At 45.5% G+C, this 13387-nt stretch overlaps 2 protein-coding genes across 4 annotated transcripts in view; both read right to left on the reverse strand.

Annotated features, from left to right (window-relative positions):
• Positions 1-11823, reverse strand: part of LOC142475204 (von Willebrand factor A domain-containing protein 5A-like) — a 354651-nt gene extending 342828 nt beyond the window's left edge. Inside the window, exon 1 of one of the 2 annotated variants that reach the window (XM_075581228.1) lies at positions 11721-11823. The gene's annotated coding sequence lies outside the window, so the exon portion shown is untranslated. Of the gene's footprint in view, positions 1-11684 lie in introns of both variants that reach the window. The other variant, XM_075581278.1, reaches the window with a different exon arrangement.
• The window catches only part of LOC142475503 (von Willebrand factor A domain-containing protein 5A-like), a 65877-nt gene extending 54023 nt beyond the window's left edge, over positions 1-11854 (reverse strand). The window contains exon 1 of one of the 2 annotated variants that reach the window (XM_075581390.1): positions 11721-11854. The gene's annotated coding sequence lies outside the window, so the exon portion shown is untranslated. Of the gene's footprint in view, positions 1-11684 lie in introns of both variants that reach the window. The other variant, XM_075581360.1, reaches the window with a different exon arrangement.
• Positions 11855-13387: the final 1533 nt, after the last annotated feature.

Consider the following 13387-nt stretch of genomic DNA (forward strand, 5'->3'; position numbering starts at 1 on the left):
GAATGTGACTTACCTGCCGATGTGATCGTGGAAGATAGACACTTTTCACCGTCGCTGGTGGTGCAAGAGCGGACCCACTACTTACAGGCCACCACCAGCTATATGGTAAAGTGCCAGCAGTCATCTTCTTTCCCACTGCCGACTGAACCATCACCTGGTCCCCGGTGATGAGGGTGGTGTCCTGTCGGAAGTTGCTTATCCAAATATCCGACTCTGTGCTGGCTGAAATCGAGACTGGAGGCTCCATTGTGGTACTCCTGCTGGAGTGTCGCCACATTGTCCCTGGAGTGGTGAGAACGGCCATCCAGTGTGAAAGGGAGGTTCGCCAACCGCCTGTGATGACATCTGAGGCGATCCCACCTGAGCGGAAGACGTCTGCGGCTGCGGCTGCGGCTGCGGCTGCGGAGGATCTTCGTGAGGTGTCGGAGGTGCCTGCTCTCGGCCGGGAGACCAACGAGACTGCATCAGCCCAGAAGTGCCGTGAGGATGTATCCGATCCACAGGATACAGCAGCCCAGCTGAACTACGAGGGTGCCTAAGCCCAGCTGGTTCCCGCAGAAGCATCCATCTTTGAGGTATCGGACGGTACTTCTTTTACTGCAGATGCCACCACCCTTCTGGTGCAACCGGAAGTCGTCATCGAAAATCTGTCCGCAAGGCGGATACGGAAGCAGTGACCTCCGCTCCGGTGAGTAAGGCCGTGGCCGACCTTTTCTTGCTGCTGTGCCGTGCCCATGGCAAGCCCCGAGAGCGTCGGGCGAGCAAGGACCTAAATGCCCACAGGGTACTTACGGTAATGGGCCGATGTCGGTGCAAAGTGCCTGAGACATTGGATATTGCCTCAAAACCTGAACAGGAAAATGTAGTGTGGGGTGGGTTAGATGATGATGTGCCGGGGGGAATGTCAGTTTATTCTGTGTCCTCCAGAGAGGGATACTGTAAATCTGTCAGTTCTAGACAACCATCCACTAAGGGATCTTGGAATGAGGATTGTGTTATTGTGCCTGGTTCTAATGCAGGGAAGATTGCACACTGGTGGGATCCAATGTTCCAGGGGTACGTGCCACACATGAATAGGACTAGGTTTTGGTTAATACAAGCTAATGCAGTGGATCACTGGTGGGAAAAGGGGGAGTTAACACCTGAGGAAACCGCAGACATCATTAGGGAACGTAGCAGAGATATAACCCTTCAGGCCTGGAGGTGGTAAAGCATGAGACCCTACCAAAAGAGCCATTATTTTGGGTACTGCCAGGGCAAGCCTGTGGTCAGAATCTTATCAAGAATAGTTGGGCTGATAGAATAGTGGTACAAAACTATAGGAAGTCCCATGGATGACTATCCTTATGTACCTGAACCCCTAATGAGAGAAGCTGAGGCTAATAGGGAGGAATGGGTCAGAGACGCTCTTTTAGACTACCTGTCTGCCCGCTGTTGCTTGTTATTACGAAGAGAAGGTATCCTTTCTAATGAGAGTGTGAAAGGTAGGCAGGAACATCTATCTATACGGGGTGGAATATATTTCAGAGAGGGCCAGAAGCGTTGCTATTCGGTAACAGTACCAGATGGTGAGGGCAGGATTGTACGCAAGCCTGACCCAGCCCATTATTACTAATGTACTGAGTATAGATTGTCCAGTGTAGACAGGATCATGTTATTGCTCAGGTCAGTATTCCATGTAATTATCATGTTATAACTGTTATGTTTTTCCTGTTTCACCAATTTATTGACGGTGTATAAATTGGGTGCCTCATGCGAGGGCATGAGGGTTCCACCAGGGGGAGCATGTAGCCATATAATCCCTGGCTACTAATATCCTCTGCCCTAACATATAAGCCCTGGTACCAGTGCAGGCAGTGTTAGGGTTAATCCCTTGTGTTCTTGCTGTAGTAAGTAACTCCCCAGTAGTTACAGGGGGGGGGGGGAGGGGCACGGCCGAGGTGCTGCCCACCTACTGGGGCTAAGACCTGGGACCCTCCTCTGGTAATAAAAAGGGGCTGCAGCTAAATTGGTGTGTCTTGGGTGTCCTGCCTGTCCTTCCCTCCCTCAGGCGAGTGGGATCTGATTCCCTTTATCCCATAAGGGGGTAAGGGAGCTAATAGAGTAGATCTGGTGCTCAAACAACCAATTGTCCCAAATAGTTGATAAACAAACAATGATAAATATCTTTGAAAATGCCTCCTTTTTAAATCTTGAAATCCAATACAGAGTGCATGGAGAATGGCGCCTCGTGTCTCCCGTGGGTTAGACACACAACGCCTCGCTGACACACTAGTAAATCTCCTTATTTCAGCATAATATAGCATGTATGCTGAGTAGGATAATAGGAGAAGAGAAACTCACTTTGGTGGTTTGGTGAATTCTGAAGGATGTCCTGAGATGTGCGTCCGCTGCAGGGAAGTAGCAGAAACAAGAGTAGAAAAACCGGAGCACTATCCAATGAAATAAAGATCCTGAAATAAGACTTTATTGGGCCATACAAAAAACGAAACCCTAAAGAAGTAGGGGAAACACACAACGCGTTTCACGCCTATAGCGCTTCATCGTGGTGTGAGGAATTGTTAAAAAACGGGCATATTTTAATACTGGCGCGGGCGTGACGTCAGGTGCTGTACCCAATCTGTCTCACGTTCCTCCTCAAACTATGAGGAAGCGTGAGTTTCTATTGGATAAGGCAGGGGTGCACCCCCTGGGGAAGCGGCAGTTATAGAGGTCCCCTGCTCTCCCCCCTGTCATTTCAATTAAATGCCTTGGGACAGCGCGGGGCCTCTATAACACACTTACCTTCCCGTGATGCATCGTCATGGTAACTCGGCATCGCGGGTTCACGTTACCATGGCAACGTCATCTGACGCTAGGGCCGAGCAGGGGCGGGGGGTGCAAGGCACCGAGGAGTGCAGGCAGGGGTGCGCACAGGGGAAAGTTTGCACACCCCTGGGATAAGGCAACATTGAAACAGAAAACTTTATTTATAAATACAATCTGAATGGGAAATTATGCTACAGAATCACCTGACATCAGACGCAAGCCTATGTTTGGAGGCGCACTCACCTCACGAGCGCGCAACCCCAGGTCCACCCCTTCAAAATCAATGTAACTTTATTTATATGAATGGTAGATTAACCCATAGGGGCTAGAATATCACAATTATAGAGTAAGATCCAACCAAAGACATATTTAGGTGACCTTTATCTAATAAACTATATTAAAAACCACATTAAACACAATCTGAATGACATGGCAAGTGAAATAGAGAGAGAAAGAAAGAAAAAAAGAGAGAGAAAGAAGGAAAAAAAGGAGAGAAAGAGGGGGGGGGGAGGGAAGGGGAAAGGGAAATGAAATAAAGAAAAGATTATATATAATGTAATAAACAATAATCAGAAACATATTTACATAGTAGATGAGGTTGAAAAAAGACATACTGTACATCCATCAAGTTCAACCTATGCTAAATTTAGACAACAGATACTTTATTCTATATCTATACTTACTTATTGATCCAGAGGAAGGCAAACACAAACCCCCAGTGTCATATCATCCAATTATATCTCATAAATAAATAAATTCCTTCCTGACTCCAAGAATTGGCAATCGTATTACTCCCTGGATCAACATCCTTCCCATGTATACTTATTTGGTATATCCCTGTATACCTTTCCCTTCTAAAAAGATGTCCAACCTTTTTTTGAACAAATCCATTGTATCTGCCATCACAGTCTCCATGGGTAATGAATTCCACATTTTAACTGCCCTTACTGTAAAGAACCCCTTCCTTTGTTGCTAGTGAAATCTCCTTTCCTCCAACCTTAGGGGATGGCCCCTGAGTCCTTTGTACTGCCCGTGGGATGAATAGTTCTTTTGAAAGCTCCTTGTATTGTCCCCGAATATATTTGTATATAGTTATCATATACCCTCTTAGACGCCTCTTTTCTAATGTAAATAAATCTAATTTAGCTAGTCTCTCCTCATAAGTTAGATTGTCCATCCCCTTTATTAATTTGGTGGCTCTTCTCTGCACTCTCTCCAGTTCCATAATGTCTTTTCTAAGGACTGGCGGACAAAATTGTACTCCATATTCAAGGTGTGGTCTTACTAGTGCTTGTAAAGGGGCATAATTATGTTTACTTCCCTTCCATCCATTGCCTGTTTAATGCAAGATAAGATCTTATTTGCCTTTGCAGCTACTGCATGACTTTGGGCACTATTGCTAAGCCTGCTGTCTACAAGCACTCCTAAATCCTTCTCCATCAAGGATTCCCCTAATTTACCCCTGTTTAATTTGTACAGTAAGTCGTCTGTTTATTCTTGCTTCCCAAATGCATATATATCTTTATTACATACCAGAAAACTGATAAGGAATAATAACAATAATAAAAAAATTATAACATCATAAAAAAGAGGACTCAGGAGGTTCATGAGGTACAGAAAGACAGTATCTATGCCGATACGCATATGGCACAAACTAAATGTAGCAAATCCCTCAACTCAGATTGAGAAGGATATAAACCATAAGAGTTAAATATGAACCATCATAATCCCCCGGAACCTAACTTGTCATGTCCAAAAGAATATAACCCATATAACCCACACTTAGGAGCCCTACACAAGATCGCCAAGGAACTTCAACCCACTCTCCAGGAAGATACAAGACTGCAACAGGTCTTCCCTGAAACACCCATATTATCATACAGACAACCTCATAATCTCAAGAAAATGATGGTGAGGAGTAAAGTATTCAGCAGTACAACAGAATGCGGGACAAGACCATGCCAGGACGCAAGATGCAAAACCTGCGCAATGCTCCACACAGCGGGCACAATACAAATACCACACAGGAATCTGGAGTACAAAATCAGAGGAAGGTTCACCTGTTCCTCCAGCAATGTCGTGTACCTCATCATGTGCATGAAATGCCCAGGGGGCTGCTACAACATAGGTGAGACAGTACAGGGGCTAAACAAGAGAGTGAAATCTGCGTCGCCACAGCATCACACGCGGAGCAAGAGACGAACATTTCTCTGACTCTGGCCATAAGATGAACGATCTGAAGGTGGCCATACTCAAAGGTAATCTTAGGCTGTGCTTATAGTGCCGGTGCTGGTGACGCCACGGCAAAACAAATGTATTGCCGCCATCGCGTGCACTTATAGTAAGCGCGACGCGACGGAGCGATGGGAGCAACGCTGGCGGCGTGAATTTCTGAAGCCGGTCAAATTTGATTTTTCAGAGGCTGTCGCCACATGTGACAGCCTCTGAACCAATCAAAGTCCTGGTCGCACGCGACGTCACCGGAAAGCGAAATACAACTTTCCCTAGCGGCGACGGCAACGAGTTATGTTATCCGTCGTGTCACCGTCGTGCGCAATATAGGCGCAGCCTTGGAACACCAAAAGAGAGACGGTTGCATGAATACAAATGTATGCAACTGTTCGGGACACTTAGTTGTGGCCTAAACTGAGACCGCAGTTTCATGAGTCACTAACCTGACACAAGAGAACTCTTCCCATGAGTGCTAAAGGCCATGTCTATACATACTGCGCTATATAAATGCATACAGAGCTGTCTCTTACACATACAAAAGTACAATGTAATTCTATCCCTATATACCAATAGGGACCCCATAATATCTACACACATTAATAGTAATGCAACACCCCCCTACATTTCTACACCTACCCACACCATTGGTATAAACTCCCACCACACACACCTTTTGTGTGCGCTTTATAAATGTATATTTACACACATACACACACAAATATACTCTTACATCACTAACATTCAGGGACCATTTAACACCTTAAGTCATAAATTGCATACTGCAAAAGGGGGAGGGATAGGTTTACACCTCCTCTGACAATTGTATGGTTGTCATTCTGAGACGGTGGAGATACCTGCTGATTGTGGTCCTCAGATTGTTGTAGTGAATGACAATAGGAGGTGTGCAGTGCTCTTTAATGGTAACCATATGAATGCAAAAGAAATGGCGTCACAAATGGATGTTGACTGTGATGATGTTGGCTTTGTGTTGGGGATCAGTGTTACCCAAGGTATTTCCTCTTAGCCCCGTCACTGAAGTTGGGATCTGCATAAGCAGGCTGTGTTGCTAAAGGAAGTCAGATCTGTGGAATGAGCAGCGCATGGCTTAAAGCAGCCGTCCCCTGCTGACCGCCATTCTTATACAGGAAATAGAAGTATTAGGTGTCCGGGTGGTTAAAATGGAGATTTCCTCAAAGCCCAGTGCAGTCTAATGGTTACCGTGGTAACCTCGGAAGCCAAAGATTGAGAAAACTAAGACTTAGAATAGGTGAGTGAGACCGCAATCACCTTATATATAAGTAGGTTTACACTGTAGATGACAGGTGCTGCAAGGGGTATAGTACAACAATAGTATCAGTGTTGATCAAAGAGATTTGATCAGAAAAGAAACCCCTTAATTTTAGCACTCAGTTGTCACATATATTATAATGGACACAATGGTCCTGCAGTTATATACTGCTTGTCAGTAAGGTTTATTCCAAACACCGGGGTTAAACCCAAAAAATAATAACATTTTATTACTTCTACATAGAGAATTAAAATCACAGATACATAATTAAAAATCCCTTTCAGTTTGTGGCTGATATGTACAGGTATTGTAAGGTAAGTACTATTGACTATTAAATACTCTGACTTATCTTGACATCCAAAAATCACAGTTGTTGTAAGTACTATTGACTCTATCGTATGGCAGGTGTTTGATCTTTTAAATAGTATAAAGTATATATCCAGTAATGAGGTGATACAAAAGTGTATGGTATAGCGGATCTATACAACAGCTATATACCGCTGATCTCTCTATATGATCACAGGATAAATACCTGTAGGGTGTATATATCAGTTGTATTGGCAGAGGTCTAGATAAGACAGAATATCACATTATATCACTCTCTAATACATAGCTACCAATTGTGCCCTGTGGCCTCAAAATACCCTAGTCGCTCAGGACAGTTCGTGTCTAGTTCTTAGGTATAAACTGCACAATGACATAAATCATATCCTGGGCTCAGACTGGTATAATAGTATAACCCGGTCTCACTAAAACAGTTCGTTGCTTGGTTATATAGACAGGTCTGGTTGATGTAGTACATGAACAGAGCTCATTAGCGACATCCCTCAGGGCTAACTAATGAGCTCTGTTCATGTACTACATCAACCAGACCTGTCTATATAACCAAGCAACGAACTGTTTTAGTGAGACCGGGTTATACTATTATACCAGTCTGAGCCCAGGATATGATTTATGTCATTGTGCAGTTTATACCTAAGAACTAGACACGAACTGTCCTGAGCGACTAGGGTATTTTGAGGCCACAGGGCACAATTGGTAGCTATGTATTAGAGAGTGATATAATGTGATATTCTGTCTTATCTAGACCTCTGCCAATACAACTGATATATACACCCTACAGGTATTTATCCTGTGATCATATAGAGAGCTGTTGTATAGATCCGCTATACCATACACTTGTGTATCACCTCATTACTGGATATATACTTTATACTATTTAAAAGATCAAACACCTGCCATACGATAGAGTCAATAGTACTTACAACAACTGTGATTTTTGGATGTCAAGATAAGTCAGAGTATTTAATAGTCAATAGTACTTACCTTACAATACCTGTACATATCAGCCACAAACTGAAAGGGATTTTTAATTATGTATCTGTGATTTTAATTCTCTATGTAGAAGTAATAAAATGTTATTATTTTTTGGGTTTAACCCCGGTGTTTGGAATAAACCTTACTGACAAGCAGTACATAACTGCAGGACCATTGTGTCCATTATAATATATGTGACAACTGAGTGCTGAAATTAAGGGGTTTCTTTTCTGATCAAATCTCTTTGATCAACACTGATACTACGAAAACTAAGACTTGTAACTATAAAAATATACATCTTTTTTTTAAAGAGCAAGACATGTCAGTGAGCAAAATACCAACATTATACGAGTTAGACGCATACTGCACAGGGGGGGGGGGGATAGGATTCAGTCACAGATCACATTCCAGGATGCACTGTTTTTAAGTAAAAACCTTTCTTGCTTTATTCATTGTAACATCGCCGGAAGAAGAGATCTGTGTATCTCGAAAGCTCACACAAATAAAAGCATTTCGTTAGCCACAGAACGGTATCGTCTATTCGCTTTTTGATTATCAAGCTCGGCTAACACTGTACAGATATATATATATATATATATATATATATATATATATATATATATATATATATATATATATATATATATATATATATATATATATATATATATATATATATATACACACACACAACACACACACCTATGCTCTTCCTTTTGATCCTATTAGATAGCATGCAAAGTTTGGTGGCTCTAGGATTACGCGTGGATTTGTATAGTTGGACAAACAAACTTTCTGAATTATAGTGTGTGTGTGTGTGTGTGTGTGTGTGTATACATATGTAGCACCCCTGTGGGATTCATATTGAATCTAAAGTGTTAAAAAGGGTTTGAAAAAGTTAACTCCTAGCAATGGTCCTTAGATAGTATGTTGCAAAGTGACCTGGCCACTCCTTGTTCTAGAATATGCTGGAAGGGTCAGCTGGTCTAAGGTGACTCAGCAGAGGCTAAGCCCCGCCCATTCTCTGCCTAGAGACAGGGGTAGGGAGAAAGGTCATACATAGGAGGGGAGAAGAGTTCCACCCTTAGATCCCATCAGGAACCAGAGGAGGGGGTCTCGCCTGTAAATATGTATGTTTTGTAGTTAGGTAACTAGGGTAGAAGCCCATTGTTATTTTGCAGACAGGGAGATGTCACTAACAATTTTAGGGTCTCCCTATATGACCTTCAGGCGCATCGTATCCACAAGAGGGGATGGCAAGGCACTCCACCAAACGCTCCTCAGTGATAGGGCCTTAGAGCAGGGGTACACATTCTTGCCCCGCTGTGCCACCCCGTCTGCTTCCCTCCATGCTCACGCCCCCCCCCCCCTTACCTTTTCTCCGGCATCAAATGACGCCGCAGGGTCACGTGACTTCATGTTGCCATTGCAACGTCACGTGACCCCCAGCATCATTTGACACCGCGCTGCCATGGCGATGTGCCACCGAAGGCAAGGTAAAGATAGTTGCAGAGGCCTCATGCGATACCCTGGCATTTAATTTAAATGCCTTGGAGAAGAGCGCGGGGCCTCTGCAACTGCCGTGCACCCCCATAAAAATCTTGTGCCCCCCAGTTTGCGCATCCCTGCCTTAGAGTATCACCCCATATCTTGCAGAGGGATAGGTTCCCAGCTGCCCACAACTCAAAGGACCAGGACTTAGCTATGTTAGGGGGATAAGCTGTGCATCCTCAAGCGTGAGGGCACCCTGCCAACAGGTCACAGGGGGATAAGCTGTGCATCCTCAAGCGTGAGGGCACCCTGCCAACAGGTCACAGGGGGATAGGCTGTGCATCCTCAAGCATGAGGGCACCCTGCCAGCAGGTCACAGGGGGATAGGCTGTGCATCCTCAAGCATGAGGGCACCCTGCCAGCAGGTCACAGTGGGATAGGCTGTGCATCCTCAAGCGTGAGGGCAACCTGCCAACAGGTCACAGGGGGATAGGCTGTGCATCATCAAGCATGAGGGCACCCTGCCAACAGGTCACAGGGGGATAGGCTGTGCATCCTCAAGCGTGAGTTCACCCTGCCAACATGTCACAGGGGGATAGGCTGTGCATCCTCAAGCGTGAGGGCACCCTGCCAGCAGGTCACAGGGGGATAGACTGTGCATCCTCAAGCGTGAGGGCACCCTGCCAACAGGTCACAGGGGGATAGGCTGTGCATCCTCAAGCGTGAGGGCACCCTGCCAGCAGGTCACAGGGGGATAGACTGTGCATCCTCAAGCGTGAGGGCACCCTGCCAACAGGTCACAGGGGGATAGGCTGTGCATCCTCAAGCGTGAGGGCACCCTGCCAACAGGTCACAGGGGGATAGGCTGTGCATCCTCAAGCGTGAGGGCACCCTGCCAACATGTCGCAGGGGGAAAGGCTGTGCATCCTCAAGCGTGAGGGCACCCTGCCAACAGGTCAAAGGGGGATAGGCTGTGCATCCTCAAGCTTGAGTGCACCCTGCCAACATGTCACAGGGAGATAGGCTGTGCATCCTCAAGCGTGAGGGCACCCTGCCAACAGGTCACAGGGGGATAGGCTGTGCATCCTCAAGCGTGAGGGCACCCTGCCAGCAGGTCACAGTGGAGATGGGAGTGGCCATTCTTTTAGGCAATGGTATTGCCATAAATGTGACAGATAAAGGAAGATTTGGGCCTCTTTGGGAAAGCTGTTGGAGCATTCTAAAGAAGAAATGTTGTTGAACTGTTTCCACAAATAAAGTTGAAGAAACGTTCTTGGCGCCCTTCCTTCAATTGCTCACCACACCAACCTGAACGGATGCAAACACCCTGAGAGATAAGGCAAACAGAGCTGCTGAGCATCACCTGCACTTTAACACAGCACCTGACAGACATTGGGACACTCTGCTGTGGCTTCTTTTCTGTTGGCCGGTTGGAAGAGGTGTTACACACATACACATATATTACATTCCTGGACAAAGATGGTACTCAACTGCATTCCAAGGGGTATCAAGAGACCAAGACGATGACCAAAACTAAGATTGGAGGATGAAACCAGAAAATGTGTTGGAGTAACAGGGAGAAGAGAGACTTGCAACCGAAGTACAGTACAGTGCAAGATCACTGGGGAGGCCTTCTCCCAGCAGTGGATCAACTAGGACTGAAAATAATGATTATACAGTAGATATGTACACATACTGTACACATCTGTCAACTCTCGTCGACTTTATGTGAGTCGCACTGATTTTTAGCATCAGCTGTCTCCGACTTCATTAGTCGTACTGATGAAAATCAGCAATAAAAAAAAAAGTGTGGTACAAATCTCACTAATCCTAAAGGTTAACATCTCTGTATATGCACATACAGTACCTACACATGAATGTATGTATAAACACACCCCAAACCCACATTAGCAAACTTGATACCCCCTACAATTCAATATGCCGTTTTGTTCACCAATGCAACAACACACATCAATGCGAAATGCTCAAAGAACTAGACTGGTCATCACTTGAGTCTAGGAGCAAAGTTCACTTTTCCTGTCTTGCCTTCAAATACTTTCTGGGCAAGCTACCCACCTATCTGAACAAGCTCCTCACCCCTACCACATGCAGCTCTTATCATCTGAGATCTGACTCCAAAAGACTGTTCATGGTCCCAAGGCTCAGCAAAGTATCCGGCCGCTCCTCCTTCTCTTACCGTGCACCCCAAAACTGGAACAACCTACCGGAGACTCTCACAGCCGCCACCAGTCTAAGTTCTTTCAAAACTAAAGCTGTCTCACATTTTAATCTGGTCTGTAACTGCTACATACGCCTATATAATATATATTATCTCTAACTGCATGCTATGTCTTGTATATAATGTATACCCTTTTCACTATGTAGCTATGTATTTGTAACCATGTATTATTTGTCATAATAAATCTATGCCCAGGACATACTTGAAAACGAGCGGTAACTCTCAATGTATTACTTCCTGGTAACACATTTTATAAATAAATAAAAAATAAATGTGTGCAACAGATCATAGATGTGGGTACTAACAAACCTGATTTTGTTCTGGTGATGGTTGGATCTCTGGGACCTGATTTTGTTCTGGTGATGGTTGGATCTCTGGGACCTGATTCTGTTCTGGTGATGGCTGGATCTCTGGGACCTGATTTTTGTTCTGGTGATGGTTGGATCTCTGGGACCTGATTTTGTTCTGGTGATGGTTGGATCTCTGGGACCTGATTCTGTTCTGGTGATGGCTGGATCTCTGGGACCTGATTTTTGTTCTGGTGATGGTTGGATCTCTGGGACCTGATTTTGTTCTGGTGATGGTTGGATCCCTGGGACCTGATTGTGTTCTGGTGATGGTTGGATCTCTGGGGACAGGTTTGGTTCCAGGAGACAGCCTGGGATGGTCTCTCCTGCTCCTCTCTGTTTCAGATCACAGTCTGACCTCCGCTCCTGGTGACTGATCTCTCTCTGCTGCTGGATTCCAGTCACAAGTTAATGACAATCTTCTCGGTGTCAGTTACAATGTGATCTCCCGATCTCACTATCATGTGCTTTTCCTGTTTAGCCGTATCGCTCTTATCTTACAGTATGTTCTCTTCCTGCTCTCTTCCTGCCTCTCCGTTAGCTGCTTCTCTCTATTTTTCCTTCTGTTGCTCTCTCTTTTCTGTTCTTGTTTTTATTTCACTTCTATTTCTTATCCTGCTCTCTCCTATTGTCTCTCCCTCTGCTATCTCTCACTCTTCTCCTGTATCTCTCTCTCTCTCTCTCTGGCTTCTGCTCTCTCTGTGTTCACTGTATGTTGGAGGAGTTCCAGCACTTCCCGAAAGCCCCAGAAAACTGTAGGAGGGAGTGTCTGCAAACAGAGATCAGTGCCAGAGGCAGCAGCAGCAGCAGTTGAGCATGTGCAGAGCTGGGAGTGTCTGTGACCCGCAGCCTCGCACTGCAAACCTCGGGCTCCGGGAGTTATTAAAAATCATTGGGGCTCCTGCACCAATATGTTACTTTACACTTTGCTGCCATTTGGCAAAGAAGGGGCTTAAGAAATCTGGGGACCAAAGTGACACAATGATCAAGACACTTGTAACAGGTGTTCCCCCGCCCTCTGGGAGATGTCACTGTTAGCTGTACTCTCGCTGTGCTGTAACTGTGTATATGTATGTAACAGGTGTTCCCAAACCCTCTGGGAGATGTCACTGTTACCTGTACTCTCGCTGTGCCGTACCTGTGTGTATGTATGTGTAACGGTATTTCTGGCCCGGCCTGACCCACCCAATCTCACATTGGCCCCTGTGGTCTAACCGGTCCCCATTACAGTGTGGTAGTGTCTGGTGGTGCACCTGTTAGCTACAGGACTCCTGAGTCTCCCGCATGATGGTGTGTGGGGGGGGGGGGACCCGTCCAGACAGGCAGCTGAGGTAGTGTGCTGAATCTCACCTAGTTCCAGTGCAGCGCCTCCACCTCATCAGGGTCCATGCGTCCGCAAGGGGATGGTCCTGGTGAGGAACTCCTCGGTGGTGCAACTCCCTGTGTAATCACTTGACTCTCACACACAGGGGTTTCTCTGATCAGCTCCATCTTTATTGTCACGGTGGGCATAGCTACCCTCCACAATGGGGTATCTTTAGCCAGTCATCGTGCCCGTGCTTCCCTTTGAAAGGTATGTCTCCTTGATCCGGGATTCACTGCTCTGTGCCAGGTCCCTGGACACAGACTCCTATATCAGCTACTAAAACATAATTGTCCACTAGT

Source organism: Ascaphus truei, chromosome 1 (assembly GCF_040206685.1).
Source record: "Ascaphus truei isolate aAscTru1 chromosome 1, aAscTru1.hap1, whole genome shotgun sequence".
In the NCBI taxonomy this organism is placed as follows: Eukaryota; Metazoa; Chordata; class Amphibia; order Anura; family Ascaphidae; genus Ascaphus; species Ascaphus truei.